The sequence below is a fragment of the Armigeres subalbatus genome, chromosome 2 (genome assembly GCF_024139115.2).
Source record: "Armigeres subalbatus isolate Guangzhou_Male chromosome 2, GZ_Asu_2, whole genome shotgun sequence".
In the NCBI taxonomy this organism is placed as follows: domain Eukaryota; kingdom Metazoa; phylum Arthropoda; class Insecta; order Diptera; family Culicidae; genus Armigeres; species Armigeres subalbatus.
Window position 1 is genome coordinate 386342505 of NC_085140.1, and position 19710 is coordinate 386362214.

Here is a 19710-nt window from a genome sequence, read left to right on the forward strand (position 1 = left end):
ATATTTCATGTTTCAACACCATCGTCTCCGCCTTTGTTTCGACAAGTTGCTGTGATATTGTTGCTCAAATCTGTTATTTGAAAAATAAAAACTGGGTTTATCATGTCCTTATTGTCAATTGCTATAGAAAGAAAACAAATGATCACCAAGTAATGCCCGGACTTAGGATTTATTGTGTAGAATTTTCACAAACCGTAGTCACACTTCCTCAATACTCGCAGGGACGTAATAAATAGTCTCCGGATATAGTTGAAAAATGTTTAGCTTTGGTCAAAATAATTATTTGTGTTAAAGAACGGAAGGGATGCCACCCCAATTTAATGGTATGATATGTATCACCTATGATTTTGATGTGTGTCACATTCATTTATTATTCACAAAATTGTAGAGAAAGAAATAGGGAAGAATTCAAAACTTATAACTTTACGACACAAAACTACAACATTGAGAGAAGCGTGTCCACTAAGTTGATGTTCCGATTACTGCAGGTGACAAGCATAATCTACAACTGGACGTAGTGATCTATTTAAAAAATGGCGCATCCTTTCCTAATGGTGGTCCAGTGATATTCTATTTCAAATTCCTAAATCTTTGTTTATTGCAAAACACCGACAATAAAAAAACCTTCCTGGATCTAAGAAGCTCTGTATGGCCTCCTTGTTGCTGTGTGTCTATAGAAAACTAATTAACCGAGATTGATAGACCTTCTCGGCGCTGCAAATTAATTTCAACATAACAACAGTCAGTTGCCGAGTGCTTGTGGTATCTAGAATATGCATTTTTTTTTTTTTCAAATGAGCTGTTTTTTAGCGCGAAGCGGATGGTGTTTGCTCATACTTACTAGCTAGATAGTACCATCAGTCGGCAATATGATGCGGTAATTAACTGGCTGGGGGTTTTCTGAATTGCTCTTGAGTGGGGTGCAAGGTGGCCTTAAATAGATTTGTACATTATCAGTATATAATGCCGTTACAAATATTCAATTAACTTTTTGTCCTACTGGTCACCGAAAGGTCAAGGGGAGGGGGGGTAATTAAAAATAAATATTAAAATGAAAAAAATCAAAAACTCCTCGGATTTATTAAAGAATGTTTTGAAAATCCTCAAAATTATCCAAATTTTATTTTGTTGCCCCCTCGAAATATTATTTTTTGGTAAAAAAAAATCCGAGGGGGGGGAGACAAAATAGATTTTAAATATTTTTATTGGCATAATTTGTAAAAATTATAAAACTTTGCTTCTGATATTAATAGACTATCCGTTGTACTGGGCTAAAAGATTCCCTCGTTATAAAAAAACTAATTGAATAAAGGAATCGTTTAGGCGTGCGATGAAAGGGCATCATCTTCTCCAGAATAAAATTGTGTATCTTAATTTCTGCTTTTCTCTGAAACATGTTACCACGCTTATTAAATAACAACCTTATCTTTTTCATTGAAGCACTTCGGAGAAATGAGTGAAGCCATGATCCAAGGCGAAGGTTAAAGGTTCCCCCAAACACACGCGACGCGATTTTATCGCGTGGCGCTGCGATTCTGTCGCCGTTGGTATGGAAGCGTAAATGGAACATTCTCTGCAGGGACCCAGTCGTGTCGATGAAATCGTTTAAGTCTGGGAGTGCCTTAAATGTTAAAGCCTTGATAGTCCAATAACCAGTTCGAACAAATTGATTTGAGTTTGCCGTCCTTGTCATGGAAGTTCATGGAGATGACAATAGCTAACGAGAAAGGCAAATACATGAAAAAAATAATGGAGACGCCTTATCTTCCTTCATCATTTATTCGAGCTTATCCTTTGGCAACGTGGCTTTGGCTCTACCAATATAGTAAATCCGTTTTCAAAACACACCTCACTTAACCAAATGCATGCCTACAACATAAATTCAGTGATGAAATGTCAAGGAAATGATATATTCGTTGCGTTGCCAACCGGCTGCTACCAATCAATCCCTAGAAACCGAAAGAAAAGCTTCAAAACGATCTCTCACATTCCTGCCATAACTCCCTCGTCATCGATGTTGTGTTGCGTCTGGGTAGTTATTTCCACTGCTGCATTGCGATGCTGCATGAAAGTCGAGAAAACAGCACGATACGGCGACGACGAGAACGACAACACGATGACTACGCGGTTGTTGGCTTCTTGGCGAAAATTGCCCATTTAGTTCCACGCGAGTTGCACCACGACACCAAGCACCGTCGAAGATAGCAGCACTATCATCTGCCGTACTAGAAGATGAGCTGCTGGGAGCACCACGAATCTTGCCTCCGCTAAGGTTACCGACCTACCCGCGATGATGGGTTGTCCCAAGTCCGTGCTGGCTCTTGATTGCCGTTGGGAAATACACGTGTACGGTTTCGAATTCAAGCAGCAAAGGTCAAATCTAGTAGCAATTTCCCTCTCGGTGCTGAAAGGCGGCCTGAAGTATTTAATTTTGGTTTTAGGCGGAACGAGATGGGATGTAGCACTGCATTCCGCCAGCAGAGGAGAACAGCGGTATGCGAAGGATGTTATTCAACACAGCATAGAAACGTAGCGTGTTGGTGAGAGTGGAACAACTATGTGGGAATTAATGGAGCGCGTTGATGGGAAAATCGCATTCCGAAGGGAAGGGAAAGTATGGGTGTGAAAAACGAATCAAAATGGGAAATGGTGTTCTTAGGTTGCGGGAATCATAGTGCTCGCTTTGTCATTCTTATTCAACAAATAAGATTCATTAATTGCTATAACAGTTTTTCTTGAAATGTAAAATAAAACAAGATTTTTCTTACCGAAAAAATGTTTCCTTAACTTCAGAATACTCAACTTTGCTGCTATAGAAAACAAAACATTGTGAATTATACAAATAATGTCACATAAATACCTAAATAGAAATGAAGCAGTTGCAAATTACAGAGTGCGGCAGAAAATAATGCCAAAATTGCTTCTATTTCTTTCAAATTCCATTTGAACTGCTCCAAGAAATAATATCAACATTTTCGAGTTCAGTTATCATTATAAGGTCCTTTCAAACAAATTTACTGAATGTGTGCTATTTTTATTAATAATGTCCTCAAGCCATCGCCGGAGCTAAAACACGCCTTTCGAACCTAGTCCTCCGACATCGACTGCCATGTGCATGTTAGGGCTGACGTTAGGGTCTTCACACAAAGGTGCGATGGTTTGCAGGCTCGTGCCTTAACATATGCCCCAATCGTATAAACCAACGGATTAAGATCCGGACCGCAAGGGGGCCACAAATCTTTCGATCAAAATTTCATGTTGTTACTCAGCCATTGTTGGGTCGATTGGACGTGTGACATGGCACTGTGCTGTACGACAACGTTATGATCATCGGAGAATTTGGCCTTCACCCAGGGAGGCACTTGGTCCTTTAAAATACCGATAAACAATTCGGTACTGATTTTAAACCCAACATAAATGAGAATAAGCGGCAGTTTCAAACCGTTGGACGCCACCAAGCCAAACATGATGATATCAGCCGGATTGGTTTGGAATTTAAGCTTCATTTTCTCCAGAACATCCACAACTTTCTTTAGTGAAATGAACCAGTCCGTGTGGCCGTTGCTTTGGCGTTAGCATCGATGCCCATCGCGTCGGAGAACAGGATCATTTTTTTCCTTCTTCAACAAAGAAAGCAATCTTTTCGAACGAGTCACTCGTAGTTCCTATACCCGGTCCGTAATCAAGTGGCGTTTAACTCAAGCTCTGGAAGGTACATGCAAGTCTTCTTTGATGGTTCTCGCATGGATTTCTCAGAAATTTTGACTTCCTTGGCAAGTTTTTTGATGGAACGCACCAGGTTGCGAGCAATCTTTCCACGAGCCGATTTGATCACGTTTGGTATACGTGCAAAGCATGGACGTTCACTTCCCGACTTCCGCTGCTTAGACCCATCCTGCAGAGACGTTTTAGGGCAATAAACTGTGGCCAAAAGACATCCTACCACCATAGCAATCTCATTCAGCGTATTCTGGGCAAGCAACAAACTAGTAGCCACTTCTTTTGCGTTCATTTTTAGAAATTTGCAATAAAACAATTACATTCTCTCGGTGCAGCATTTGAAAGTAAACATAAACAAATATACTTTTAACAGAATTAAATCACTAGCTACTCGAATTAACCCAATATTCAGATTTAACCATTTTCGCATTATTATCTGCAGCACCCTGTAAAATCTTTTTGTTATGAAGTTGTTTGGCAAGATTTTCTCTTTCAGAGGACTACGATCTAATAAGGTTTAAAAATAGAAAAAAAATGGGCTTCCCCGTTAAAAATCCAACGGTATGTCCTAAAACTGTGTATTTGTTGAGTTTGACTTAAATTTGGTTAAAGTTTGTGTGCTCGATGAGATTGTTCTGTTAAAATTTGTTTTAGTTGAAAAGTTCTGGGTTTGATAGGTACGTATTTCGACCTCAACAGTAAGGTCGTTCTTCAGTGTCTCGATAGCAATAATGAGTTCTGAGAATTCATCTAAACGATGTTTTTTTTTTCATTTTCTATCAACAAGAATTTCGTTTTATTCAGTTCTTCGCTTGCAAACGATGATTCGGAATTAACTGCACCAAGAAGCAGAACAATAGAAAAGGATTTCCGAGAAAGGATTTTCAGAAAAGCCGTTATCAGCCGAGAAGCTTTTCTTTGAAATTTCAAGATGGATCAAGTATGAGCAGCCGTTGGTACTAATTTATTAGTTCTAGTCTCTAAAATGAGCAAGGAGTAATGAAATGATCATTTAGCATTAAAAACGATCATACGTCGTGAAATGAGGGTACAGAAACATTCATTGTGGGGAGAGAAAATAATAAATTCATGTGCTGACTGTCGTCTGCTTGATCGTGGCTGCTGCTGTGGCTGCCAAGGTTTTGTTTTTCTTTGACTGCGTGGCAGAATGAATGATAAAAAGAAATGTCAACCATTCCCTTCCCCGATTTTTACAGTTGAAAATTAATCTGTTGTCAATATTATATTAGCCATTTGATGACATGATCTTAGTCTTGCTTCAGGAATATACAGATAGCAGCAGATAAAATTGAGCGCAATATTGTCTTTATCCTATATAAGTAGGGACGAAGATATGACCGCCTGTCATTTTTGTTGCTCAATTTTTATATTTCTCGGATGAGGAGACGCTTGGTTTCTGTTACGCGAAACGTTAAATGTTCATCGAAATGAGGAAAAATTTACTTTTTTCAGACATTTTGTTCTGTTTGCGGTATATTTTTCATCTAACATGCGTACTAAAGTAGAAAAATGCGCCATTACTTATCAAAGCTACTATAATCATTCAATTGAACTTTTTTCCCTGGGAATTTTTATTTCATTCCTAGTACAGCTTGAAAATATTTGCTTACAATTAATAAATCACAACAATAATGAAAGTCTAGCAAATGAAAAACATTTTGATATTCAGGGGCTGGAAGACTCATGAAAGTAAAACGACAATAGGCTCACCTATCATGAGCATGAGCATTATGACCGCATAATTCGTAGTTGCTACTCCGTGAATGACTAGAATTTGCGAAAATGTACAGAGAACACAATAAATGAGACTTGGGATTAGCTACCCACTCTCAATGTACACGTTTCGAAAGCTCGAATATATAAAGTCAATTACGGTCATATAGGAGAGGAAGGATTGTTAGTCCGACTATCGTTGCTACAAGATACCGAGTATACCTCTGCATCTACACGATTGTCTTGGGAAGTTTTAGTTTTAGTTACAAAGCAATATCAAATTTTCCAAACGACTTATCTGCTTTTGTAAACAAAAATTCAAACGTCGATTTGTCGAATCTAAGAACTGGTAGCCGAACTCTTCACCTATGTGTTGATGGTGTTGGTTTGCGTGGGAGTGTTCTCAGATTCGACTAATCGACGTTTAAAACTTTGTTTACAAAAGCAGATAAAGTCGTTTTGAAAATTTGGTAGGATAATTTATCTGGATTCACTTCAATTTGGATGGGGAATAGTATTAATTCGCATAATCGCGTTTTGGATGACCGAACACTCTGTACTTATTTGCCCGACAGCTACTGCAAACTATGGAAGATCGCACTTGTCTCGACCGGAGCAAAGCACAATACAAGCACATGATCCATCGAATATCAAACAGATATTCTTTCTTCTACTCGCGACGACTAAAACACGCACTGCACTTACTTGCTCGATGGCTACTCATAATTGGCTCGCCTATCATGAGACAGGAAAAGTTAGTACTATTCCATTTATTTCTAGACCAACATTTGAAAAGGCCGTAACAAAATTTATTTTTTCCGATTCCTCGTCCACATATGTAGCTATATAGGGTTACTGTTCCTGGACTTCATCTCATAGCTCTGATATTTGTCCCACGAAGATGTCTAGATTTAATTCATCTCCTACTTAATTGCAACTTTACATATATGATAGGTCACTTCTTGTGCACATGGACCAACTCCTGCCATACGCTATAGGGCACTGCACGGAAAAATCTCTTTCTCTTTCGTTCTCTATAAATTTTGACATTTAGTGGTCTTGTTGTTTTCTAATTTCGTTGCAGTAAAAAAGAGACAAAACAGTCCGTGCAGCGCCCTATAGAAAACTAATGAATTACTGTTGAATGATGCAACTTGCAGTACTTTTAATTTTCAAAGTCATTGTACTACGAATTAGGCATCTGTAGAAGATCAATGCCCCGTTTCCTAATGGGGGATTGATTCGAAGGAATGAATTGTAGCAAGTTACCCCACCTGGTCATGCGACGATAGGCATAACTCTCCGGTCACACATAAGTTGCAGTACCCGAGCAGCACACATGTTTCAAAGCAGTTGCCAGAACTTGACCGGAATGTGACCGAATTGGGTTACAATCAAGTTGTTGTAACCAGATTTGGTTGAAATGTGCTGCTAGGGTAATCTAGGTGGGACATGTGTGCTGCTAGGGTAACGTCCATTATGCCTAACGCATTGCACCCCACATGTGAGGTAATTTGCAAGATGCATTTTTCAATCTGCTGTCAATCCAAGCAGAAGGTCATCAAGAATTCGAAAGAAAGCGCGCGTGTTAATTAGCTGTGGAGCCTCGCTGGCCAATGATCATCATTCCAATCCCAAATAGTCCTTTTTAGGGCTACCTATTTTGATCCCAAAAGTGTTATTAACTACTGAAAACTAACCTCCAGAAAGTGTAAGTTTTATCCAGATATGGTCAAACTTGTTTTAAATGATTGACTTTTCTAGTCACCACAGCAACCAACCTACGACAGCCTTTCGATATTTTTATTGCAGCTAAATATTTTTACTTGTGTGATGATGAAAGTCACCGCCGACGCCGATGGACGCCACTGAAGCTGAAGGTTTTCCACTTGGACAGTTTTTGACGCCATTATTGCGAATACATTTTCTGCAGCAACCGCCGCAGACGTATACCGCTTGGACCGTTAATGATGCCATCGTTGCAGTTAAATTATCAATCTCTTTTTCTTTGTTGTATAAATTGGTGTTTCCTTCCTTCTTAATTTCCTGAAAGTTATAAGTTTATTTATAATAATGCACTTTTTATCATTAACAGCAGCAGCTAAACGATAGTATGTTGACGCCGCTGACACAAGTTATTTACCACTGTTAGCAAATTATTGCTATTGATAAAAATCTATTTTCCAGAAAAATTTCATTTAATTCCACTACGTTTTGTTATCTTTACAGATACGTATTTCGACCTCAACTGTGAGGCCGTCTTCAGTGTTTCGTACTTGACTCAACTTGAAGAAAACAATCGCAGCTTACACTGTTTGTACTACGTTAGGTACCTAATCTAACCTTATTTGACTACTTTATTTACCTATACAGCTAAGTACCTATCTATTTATATGCCCTACCTAAGCAAAGACTGCTCTAATGTCTTTGCTGAAACGATTTCATGGGTATTTATATCTCATGCAACAGTTAAACAATATAGCTAGCCGACGCTATGAAACAAATTAAGAAAATTTTAATCATAATGATAATACAGCAACAGTTCGCTAACTGGGCGCTTTTTAACTGGACTGTTTTTTAATTGGGCGTTCGCTAACTGGACTGTTTTTTAACTGTTCGCTAACTGGGCCAAAGCCCAGTTAAAAAGCAGTTATCCGTCAAAAACAACAACAAAGACACGGTGACGAGGGGACTCTGAATGGTATATTCTTTAAGCTGCATATAAAGCACGATCACAACAATGCATCGCGAATCCTAGTCAGCCCAGTTAAAAAGCGGCGTTCGTTAACTGGGCTGGTGTTTTAGCCCAGTTAGCGAACGGTTGCTGTATTAACATTTAAAAAGTGGGGATATTTCGCTGCCGGAAAACTCGTGAGGCAAAACGACTCTTAGCTGGCAGCTCTTAGGGAACAACGCACCACGCGTCGGCGAATCAGCATTCTGGTACGGACTGTGCATGGAGACGCGCAGTACATTGTAGGTTAGTCCCCCTAGGGCGTTCTGCCTCGCCGAAATGTTAGATGTTTTATCAAAATGTGGAAAATTTCGATTTTCCCTACCTTCCAAGGGGCCTTTCACAAATTACGTAACGCTGTAGAGGGAGAGAGGGGGTCAGACCGAGCGTTACGAACCATAAAAAAATAAAACCTTCCATACAAAATGAGTTACGTGGGGGAGGGCTGGGGATCCAAAATCATTAAATTTTGCGTTACGTAATTTGTGAAAAAACCCTTATAAATTATTTTGTCACTTTTTGACGTTTTGATGCCTCTTCCCTTATATATAACAAGCGTATAGCATAGCAGTATAGATTTTAGGTTGAAATAAAAAATGGGCGGGCAGGAAGGAATTTAAAATTGCCAAATTACGCTAAATCATAAATTGATATTAACTGTTATTTTAAACAGCCAACTAATATCATTTAATTGACTAATTGCATCAGGTAAGAAAAATCTATCGACAATGGTAATGAACTAGAGAAAACATACCCACTGGATTTATTTTTATCTACCAAGTCATGAACGATTCGATAATATGAAAACTCAATACCAGATTGCATAATTTATTCGTTATCGATTGGTATTTCGGTAAAAATACCCACATATACACATTCCACTTCATGAATCAACAGACCAATCCATTAAATGTAAGACAACGCCATATATGTAAGTTTTCTTCGCCAGCTGATCAGTAGGAGTGGTGAATTGAAAAATGCTTTGTTTACAACATTTCCGTTTGGTCCAATTTGATCTTCCACCTCTATCCAAACTGGGAGGTGTTTACCAATCCACCGTCCGTCCCAACCAAGTAAACTAGAATAATCATAAAATGGCACGTTTTGATTTTATGAATGAAAATTTGCGCCGTTAGATTGCAGGGAGTGAATCATCCGTCAGCCGAAACGACTTGCGGTAATGGCTTTCGCAATCTCACTCAACTCATTCATTGCGGAGCGGTGTATATGGTACGGTGGAAGGCGTGATTTTGGCCAGATGAAGCAAAACAAAAAACTTCAAAAAACTGGTAATGGCCAGCTTTCAGGTTGAATGATGGATGTCCGGATGAGGTTCTGCTATATAGTTGGGGGATATAGAGGGCGATCGTATGTGCACAAAGGACATTTACTGCTGTTGAAGTGGGGACAATTGCGTCATAGATGTGTGGAAAATAGATGCAGCAAAGCAAAAAGAAAGCTGTGCTCGCCACCCGTAGAGCAACGTAGTGATGAACAGCGAACGTAGTTGACAAGAGCGTGCGTGTGCTGATGAGTGGATGTTTCGTAACTGTGTTTCTTTTTGTTTTGATTGGAGCACCGGATATCATTTGAGACTATGGTTTTAATGTTAATAATACCGGTCAAGCATATGTAGAATAAGTTTATTAAAATGATCTTCTGAAAAGGGACTGTCAAACTTTACCCCAAGAATAACATTTGTTAACCCTCTACAACCAAAATTTTTGTTTTCGCTTAAAATCACTATTTTGCTTACTAAAATCGATCTGAACACGTTTTGGGCAACTAACATTTTTAATTCTCGATTTCATCATTTTCACATTTGATTTTTTAGAAGTTTTTTATCCAATAAATAAATTTCTCAAAACTATATTTTTTTTTTGATTTTTGGGCATATTCAGAGTTTAAAAATTCCCATTCAATGTTGACTTATTGCAATTTTTCAATTTTCAGGGTTTATTTTTTATTTTCCGTGTAAGAAGTTGAATAAATATTTTAGAGTGTATTTCTCATCACTATCACCTTTTGAAGAACAATGTTAGTTGTGGAATAAAAACTGAATTACAAAAATTTCACTTTTCAAAAGTATACGAGTATAAGAAGTATAAGAACGAAAAGTTATTCAATTTTTAATATTTTTTATAAATGTGTAGAATATCAAATATTCACATTCAATCACGTTTAAACATGCTTTGAAATTTATATTATTGTTCGACATCAAAAACTTTACGAAATCTGAACGATTGAAAATTGGTTGGGAAAATTGGCGTTGGTTGGGCGAAAGGTTAACAACCCTTCCACGATTAACAGATCATCTCCCTCTAAGGATCTCGTAATTTGTGTCCATTTCGTGCAATAGCTCTCATTTACTAAATTTATTAAATCTATGACACAGATTTTCATGTTATTACAAAAATAGCAATTCAGTCGCAGTCTGATTTGCTGTTTTGTTGTTTTAGACGAGTTTGTGAACCTCTCTTGCAAAGGTCGGGGTTCTGCTAATCCGCACCAAGCGGCTTTTTGACTTACTCGTAAAAAGAAAGCAAAACAATATTCATGGCTATTTAAACACTCATTTGGTAAATAGTATCCTTGATTGCTGAGTTCAGATGTGTTTGATACGGTTTGTTGATAGTGAGAACCGCTACTCGTTATTTTGTGAGTAAAATTGAGTGATTTTTCATTGGCGCTTGGTGCGAATTGGCAGAACCCCGACCAAATACTTGGTGAATTTCAAATGCCATGATTTGCAACACACTGTTCGACCATTGTACTAGCCTATGGTAACGCAACGGATGCTTCAAGTCAGCCAAGACAACCGATAAATAGCCTGCGATAATTACCTTCCGTCACAGTATTTTACTGGCCGAGTCAATTTGGCTCATTGCTTTGGGAACGAGGTCACTGTGGACATTGCCATTCGGACAGTCTAGCCTACTATTTGCACAGTTGAACCGGCTTGTGATAGGAAAGATCATTCAAAAATTTCTGGTGTCAATGCCACCAACCATAGTTCATTGTTTTAGGACCGAATGGTGGAATATATTTTCGGCAACCGAAATATGTTTCACAATCGCTCACTTTAACTTTCTTCCGGGTAATGTGCATCATTAATTAATGGAAGCCATAAATTTTACCTTTATTGACTGTTTGATGGAATTGCGCATTGGCGATGTGGGAAGCAGAATCTAAGCAAAACAAAATGCACCGCCACTTGCGAAAGGTGCCATAAATACTATTGTGTCATGAGACGATAAGAAAGCGGCACACGTTTATTCGTGTCACACGAAAATATAAACAAGTACTGAGAAGCCACAACGTATACGAGTACACTTTATTGCAGATGAACTGAAATGCTCTAGCAAATGAGACAGATGATTTTGTTCATATTTATCTAGGGTAGGATACGGTTTCGGCAGTTCGCGACTATTGTTAGCAGCCCTAGCAACATTTGCATAATTCAACGAAAATACAACACTGTTGCATATAACTTAGGTCCAAATCCAAATACCCGATTTAATTTGCGTTAAAGTTGAAATATTTGAAGAACTATCAGCCAAAATACTTGTGCACCTCCGAAATCCTTGCCATTATTGCGTTGCCAAAGAAAACAACATACACACAGCAAACTTGTACCCACTGTTTAGAATCGTCAATTTTTCCTCTTTATGATGTATGACACAACAAATTTCAAATATTCACCACTGTATAAACAATGTTCACTTTTTGAGTATCAGCAACTATATTGAATATTTGCTTTAATTTTAAAGAAATGAAAACACGAAATGAAAATAGCTATCGATTTCATTGGGAGCAACACAGTTCGGAATTGAGCGTGAGAATGTATTTGTAAAAATATTGAGCTCCCGTCAATACATACAACGGGTGAGGGAGTCGCAATTTGATCTTAGTGCAAACTACGAACAAGATTACTGGCGTTGGTTTTCATCTTTAAATTTTGTAAAATAAGTTAAATTACAAAAGTTTTGCTGGCTCTTACGCTGGGTAAAAATTGGCTTGAAAACGACAGCCATATCGTACTAACCTTTTATCTATTTTGAATTGTTTTGCAAAGTTTTAAAAATCTGTTTTGCCCATCTGCATACATGACCCATCATCTTTGGAGAGTTCCACAAATTAATTGTTTATTTTGAGCCTGATTTGTTGATTCAGAAAACTTACCCAAATTTGAGTTAAGTCAGATGAACGATTCTCCAGTGATAATTATAAACAGATAAGAATGGCATCAATATATCAATAGAATTCAACTTTAATGTCTAGTTACCAATGTAAGCATTTTCATGTCTCAAAACAATTTGCCATCTGTTATGATAGGTGAAGACATTCCACTAAAAGAACTTAAATAATTTTCTCAATTTGCCCCTTTGAGATATTCTAAGTCGTTTATTGATGATGGAGACGGTCATTCTATGAGGCTTCCTAAGACCATAAAATCCATATTAAAGTGTGATTGAACGAATGTTAGCAGACATTTACACAGTTCAGACGATTTTATCAGGGCGGAAAACACAAAACGCTCTTCAAAAAGATGTCAAACCTGAACATAAACGAAAAGGCACCAAACAACTTAAACAAGACACCATTTTCTACATGCTCTGTGTCTGATCCCTTCTGGCGTTACCACAAATGCAAAGTGAGTTTCATTTTACGTTGTCGATTCTCGACGAAATGAGGGAAAACTTTGGTTGCCATGCAGCGGTCATCAATGTGACGCAGACCATGATTTAAAAGATCCTGCTATTCAACCTACTCACATACAACGGAAAAGCCATCATTTTGGTGCCGTCTGAACTTTTATCATGGTGAACTGAAAAGTCGTATATTCACTGTGCAATAAATATGAGTTAGGAGTATCTAGTGTTGCTAGTTAATAATATAAGAGAAACTCCAACGGCGGAAGATGGATTTTTTTATTCAGATGTTAAACTTTGCAAATGTATGAAAACATTGTGGAATGTAGGAGGTAGACAACACGTGAATTCTAGTAAAACAAGACGAAAGCAAAAGGTTTTGGATCTCCGGAGTGGGTTGAAGGAGATGGAATAATAATGGCTGTGAAAAAAATGGCATGAGTGTTGATTTTGATGCTGTAATTGGAGCTAGGAAGAATTGAAAAAGTAAATACAGGTTAGATAAAATTACTCGACGCATAACTATGAATGGTTCAATAATTTTGAACTAACGACATCGATGTTTCAATTGCCTGAATTTTAATAAGAAGTTGCATAATCTTGAAATCTTTGTATGCTTTAGAAGCAGGTTGTAAGGATAAAATCAATATTATCATGTTTATGTGTTTACGTATTTTGCGTCACAAATTGTCTGTGAGTTCAAATATTTATTTGAATTCCTCTTGGGATGATTTTCCTCGTCGAATACAAATTACGCCAAAATTGCTTCGATCAGTATGAGAATGCTACACACTTAATTTTTTACCGGGATCTCGGCAAAATGTTGAACTTTTACCGAGTTTCGCACAGCCGTGCCCCAGCAAACATGTTTTTTGAGGAGATTTCTGTCAAAGTTGCTGAAAATCAGCAAATAATCGGCTTACAAACGTCATTTTTGCCGGGATATCAGTTTTTATTATGCTAGGCAGACGGCTGTGCGGATTTTTGCCGAGCTGCAGAATTAAAAACTGAGTGTATGTAAATGCCTGTAGAAACCTACAGACACGTACCTAGATATCATCTCAATTTATCGATTTGAAGCAAACAGCATTGTTGAAAATAGCTTTTTCTTGGGTTAATACCAATCGTAATGAATTCTTCGATTTCTACAGTTTATGTATTTTTGGTTATGAACATCGGTTTACCATCCATCGTTCGATACCTCAGATATTTACAAACAAATATGTCCGAGCGGATAATTTTTTCACAGATTGGCCAAAATCCAAGGATTCCATTGGGTTTCGTGTGTGCAATAATTTTCATAGCACCATCTTCAAACTTCAGGAGCCAATAGTTATTTGTATGGAATTTGTTTAGAAAAATATGAATAGTATTTAAATCATAATATAAATCAACATAATATAAGAGTGTCTTTCGGAAAGCAGCGTTTATGTTTGCGGCAGTAGAGGAGAATTGTGTAAAATACATCTGCGGTGCAAAATGACCAAACATCTTAAGTCATACATAAATTCAATATTATAACCAATAGATTGAGATAAATTTCTTCATTTTCATTTAAATTCAATGATTTGCTGTTTTTAAAATTCACTCATATTGTTTTTGCTCAATTCGCTTAGACAACATGAAAATCTGTCACTTTGCGCACTGACGCACTGACTGAAAAATGATGAGATTGCACCGTGTGGTGCCCCACTTTTGTTTCCGCCAGTGACATTGTGCTACCCCTTGTGCGTTTTGCCCACTTTTGAAACACATTTCAATTCCGTTAAAAAGCCACAAAAATCTAATTGCTCAAAGTTGGAGACCAATGGAACATGTAGCTAGCCTTCATGATTTCAAAGGTCTCGTAATTTCGAATTATAAAAGAGCTTAAGGGGTGCGTATTGGGACTATTTTCCCCATATCAAGCGAGTTGTGTGTGGGGGTGTTTTGAGTCTCGTTCAACCAACATATCAACCAGATCTAAATTGACTGAAATGTTCCTAGTCCAAGGAAAACAACCAAAACTCGCTAGGATCCTTATTTATCTGCATTTAAAAGGTATTGATGTTATTGTTTAATTTTTGTCTGTACTCCGTATGTTGCATTAACCTTCAAAATATCTTCTATTGTTTGCCGAAACGCCCAAAAAGCAAAACAGCATTCGAAGTAAATGAATAAAACAACTAATATGTAGTATGACAAAATGTGTTTTAGGTGTTTTGGGAATGGCAAGATTATTAGACTGAAATTGTGAAAGTTCAACACAGCTCAGTACGAGAGAAGCAAAAAGGCTGCCGATCATACATTTTATGTCTCTATTACAGTAAATTATCCTTTACACGATGTGTTCTCTGACTGGATAAAAATTCATGCTATTCTGACGATATTTTTAAGTAGAATATTCCGATTTGTGGTTTTATTGTAAACATTCGATTTAAGGTGATTATACAATCAAGCCATGTGGTGAATTTCAAATTCACCACACGGTTTTCTACTCCTATTATCAAAAGTTCAAAACCAGCGTAATATTTTTTGTACAATGCTGAAATTAAAGTCGATTGCTTACCATGAGTAATCAAACGATCTACAGATGTTGTGATCCCCATGGGCGTCGTTGTTCTCTCAATTCCGTGCTCTTGAAAAATCACTAGAAAAAGCACGTGGTTTCCAAGATGGCCGATTTGTGGCTTTGTTGTATAACCACCTTAAAGGCCGAACACTTATTACGTAAGAGCTTAGGCAGAGAGGGAGGTTTGTTATTTTATAACGCTAACGCTTCCAATTGCTAGTTTGGAGATGGCGAGTTCGATTCTCGATTCGGTCCTGGATGTAGTACATCCATCGTGCTTGCCACATAGGATACATATCCAATTCATGCAATTGCAGGCGTAGAAAAGCCTTCAATTGAAAACCGTGGAAATGCTAATAGAACAGTTGAAAGGAGACTAAATTCCAGTTGGAGTGTAAAATATGTTACGGCTTATCAATGCCTTTCGGTTATAAAGAGAAAGTAATTCGATTTTGTTTCTTCAATGAATATGACTCATGATTATCTGTGAGTCAGTGCTGAAAGCATTGGCAATCAATGAATCTGGCATTATCGATATTGCTCCAATTGCATGATGGGTGTTTAAAAGATAGGCAGTGGGTGGTAAATTTTGCCACCCTCGGGGCAAAATGTAGGCGAATAATTTCAGTCGAGTGCCATCGTAACTCTTCTATTCGGGCGCGCGTGGGAGTTTGATGTTCGACATGGACCGCCGAATGTGAGCGTAGGAATGTAAGTAAATTCTCGTGTAACCAAAAACACCTACCTTGGCTTCTAATGTGTCCTGCACCGAGAACTGCTAAAATCCAATGATTAGAATGGAATAGGAATTCTTTTTTTTTTGACACTTAAGCCACAGATTTGCAATTACACAACTTATTCAAGTTGAATGAGAAATGTTCTCTTCTGAGCTCAGTTAATATTTCACAGGTTTTACACACTTTGTTAATACCACTATATTTGTGACCGTTTTGATTTCATTAATCATTTCTCTTCAGGAATCAACTTTTATAATGAATTTATATGTTTTCAAAATTTCACTCCATTGCACGGCTACAGTGGTCCATTGTGATGCCCGAGTAACTGAAACCGAATACAGTGTTGCTGCACCGAAAGGCCACAACTAAAACACCACCAGCACGCGGCACAAGCGATTTATTCCGCTGGGTATCTATCAAAAGAATTTATAAACAACTTGTTGCGCCACCAACAGATATCCTCATCACACACACGAGCAGGGCCCCTAGGAACGCAAACAGCAATCCAATCACTACTGCTGCTGCTGCTGCTACTAGAGAAAATTACTCCGCCACTACACGCGATTTGAATAACACCGGGCCGGGAAAGCTACTTGAACAGACTGAAACCAGATCAGCCCGTGCCGAGTCATATATATTTCTTAGTGCGAACGAACATCATCAGCTGAACGATGTCTCACCATTCCACAGACGAAACCGGGACACTGTAAAGTCCCATCATGCTACGAGAAGTGCCATAAAAAATGAGCGGAAAATTTTATAGCTGATGGAAAGCGCATGCGTTGCCCGAGAGGATATGGTTGTTGTTTGGGAGCGCCATCACGCACCGGTTCACCGGTTGGCTGGGGAAGAATTCCATCCGAAACGGACTTGAACAAAAACAACAAACATAAACAACGAGTCTATCGAGTGTGATTTTGACGGTGAGATGTGTTCAGAGCAAACAAAAATCGTAGTCTGGTTGTGAGAGATGCAGCAAGCAACAGTGACACACCAAGTGGTGTGTGGTCGAAAAATTGCTCGCTTGAATACTGATTTACAGAAATTCCATGACAAAACCGATGTACGATTTGTCTAACTTTTATGGTATTTGATAAACTCGTTCCGAAAATAGTAAGACCCGTAATAGAAAAATAGATGTTTTCGAGAACACTTGAAAAAAATAGATAATGGTCCAGTGATGGTCAATCTGTTTTCACAAAATGAAAGCTATAAAGTGCTACTTTCAGGAAATATACGAAGACCTACAATTTTTGCGACGGTCATTAACGAATTCTTTTCTTGTATAGAAAGATTCTGGAGGTACAATTAAAAATATAATAGTCTGGTTTGTCAAACATGGTGAGGAACCATGCGTCTCCATGCACGTTACGTGAAACTTCTTTAGTCTCGTAAAGACTAAATCTGTATGCAATTTCTATTGCATTTATACACTAAATCGTATAAGTACCGAGCGAACTTGTTAAGGTCCATGCCTGCTTGAAAAGTGTAATTTTATACAACGCAATAATTAGTGTTCATTTTTCCTTCCTGTGATGCTATATCTAAATATGTATTTTTTGCTTAGACTTTGTATAGTAGAAATTAAAGGAATTTATTCAGGATTCACTAAGATTCTCCACATAATTCGAATTCTGTTTTAATTTTTTTATGTCTTTATTAGTTAGATTTTCAGCCCATGGCTGGTTCGTCTCGTTGTTTCAATTTTCAGTTAAAATCAGATTTCAAATTTCCAAATTTCCTGCAAAATGGCTTATAGGATTTCTGTAGGTGTTTCTTTTTGGTTTAGGCTTGCAAGTCTAAAAATCCTTTTAAGAATTAAATAAATGGCAAACGTTGGCATATTTTCTCTATGTAGAAAGCACAATCCAAATTTCATTTTGAAATTTGAATTCGAAATCGCGATACATTCCCTAGAAAAAAAAATGGAGTCCCATCCCAGCAGGGAGCAAGATGGATTGGCAACGTACAACGTAAGAGTAGGGAGAGATCCCTAATGCTGTACACCTAAGCAATTTAACGCATAATTCATAAACTATCTGGATTATGTCGACTAGCGCGTAAATGTAAAATTTAATAGTCCTTCATTCATACGAACCATGTTTGAGCATTTAACCATATTTTTTGAAGATTTACTTTGATTAGGTATATATTTTGTTACAATATTTAAGGGTCAATGTTCTCTTACACTGGACACTGTTACCAACTATCATGATAAAGAGTAACTTGATGCCAGTCCTCATACATTCAATTTTCTTTCTCCACTTCTCCACAACGCGATATTTGTTAGGCTAAATGGCGTTATCTGAATAGGCAATAAGTGTACTATGTGATGTGATGTCAAATTCCATTGAAATGTTTGTGTCGTGTAAATTTGCTGAACAAAAGAAAAGTGTCTACCATTCCCGGTTATGAGCCACCCAATGTACCTAAATGTGAGCCGCTGCAAACTCCATCGATTGAAATGTCACAATGTTGCTTTTTGCCGATTTCGCGCGCTTTTTAATAGCATCGTTTCTGTTAATTTTTTCGCTGTAGTTTGTTTGGAGAAGACGTTAGATATGAAAAGGGCCTTTTTTGAGTAAATCTGTAAAATGATTAATCCACCTAATAGTGAGATAAACATTTTGCTTAACCATCGAAAACAGATATGAGTCTAGTGTCTTCAGGAAAGTTGTTGCGGATGGTATTTCAAGCCACTTTGCCAAAGACACTCCATACATATGACTTACATAGTATGATATATGTGACATTTTCTGTGGAAGGTTCCTGAAATCAGTTTTTAAGCATAACTTTTTTTCTATGTTTCAGGCATTTTACCACCTTCTACAAAGTTGTTTGGCTAACAAAAATACACGGTTTTGTAGAACATTGCGAAGCTTTTAAAATTGAAAAGTTATTTGAGAAAAAGTGTTTTTTTCTAGTGGAGTTTAAGAATCGTGTAACTTGTTCCCGCGCAAAATGGCGCACACAACTGTTTAGTACACTGAAACTGCTGTATGTTTACTCTTATTTCGCGGTTGAAGCTTGTGTTTACACGAAATTACACGTGGGTTATACAGATTTCAAATGTCCTACTTTTTGCCTTACTTGTACATTGAGTTTAAGTAAATGCTATTGGATCACAAAAAAATAACTTTTGATAGGTGGCCAATAGGCCCATAGCATATTGCAACACGATGAACTGAGCTGATGTCTGTATGTGTGTATATGCGAGATAAGAGTAAACTCACAGCAGTTCCAGTGTACTAAAAAGTTGTGTGCGCCATTATGCGCCGGAACAAGTTGCACGATTCTATAACACCCCTAGAAAAAACATATGTTCTCAAATAAATTTTCAATTTTAAGAGATGGAGCTTCGCATTTATCTACAAAAAAAGTGTATTTTCGTTAGCCAAACAATTTTGTAGAAGGTGGTAAAAATGCCTGAAACATGGAAAAAAAGGTTATGCTCAAAAAAACTGATTTCAGTGACCTTCCAAAGAAAAAGTCACATATATCGTACTACATAAGTCATAAGTATGGAGTGTCTTTAGCAAAGTGGCTTGAAATACCATCCACAACAACTTTCCTGAAGACCCT

At 37.6% G+C, this 19710-nt stretch overlaps 1 protein-coding gene across 1 annotated transcript in view; it reads right to left on the reverse strand.

Moving 5' to 3' along the window:
- Positions 1-16770, reverse strand: part of LOC134213170 (ras-related and estrogen-regulated growth inhibitor-like protein) — a 64572-nt gene extending 47802 nt beyond the window's left edge. The window contains exon 1 of the mRNA XM_062691851.1: positions 16137-16770. The gene's annotated coding sequence lies outside the window, so the exon portion shown is untranslated. The remainder of the gene's footprint in view (positions 1-16136) is intronic.
- Between the last annotated feature and the right edge of the window lie 2940 nt (positions 16771-19710).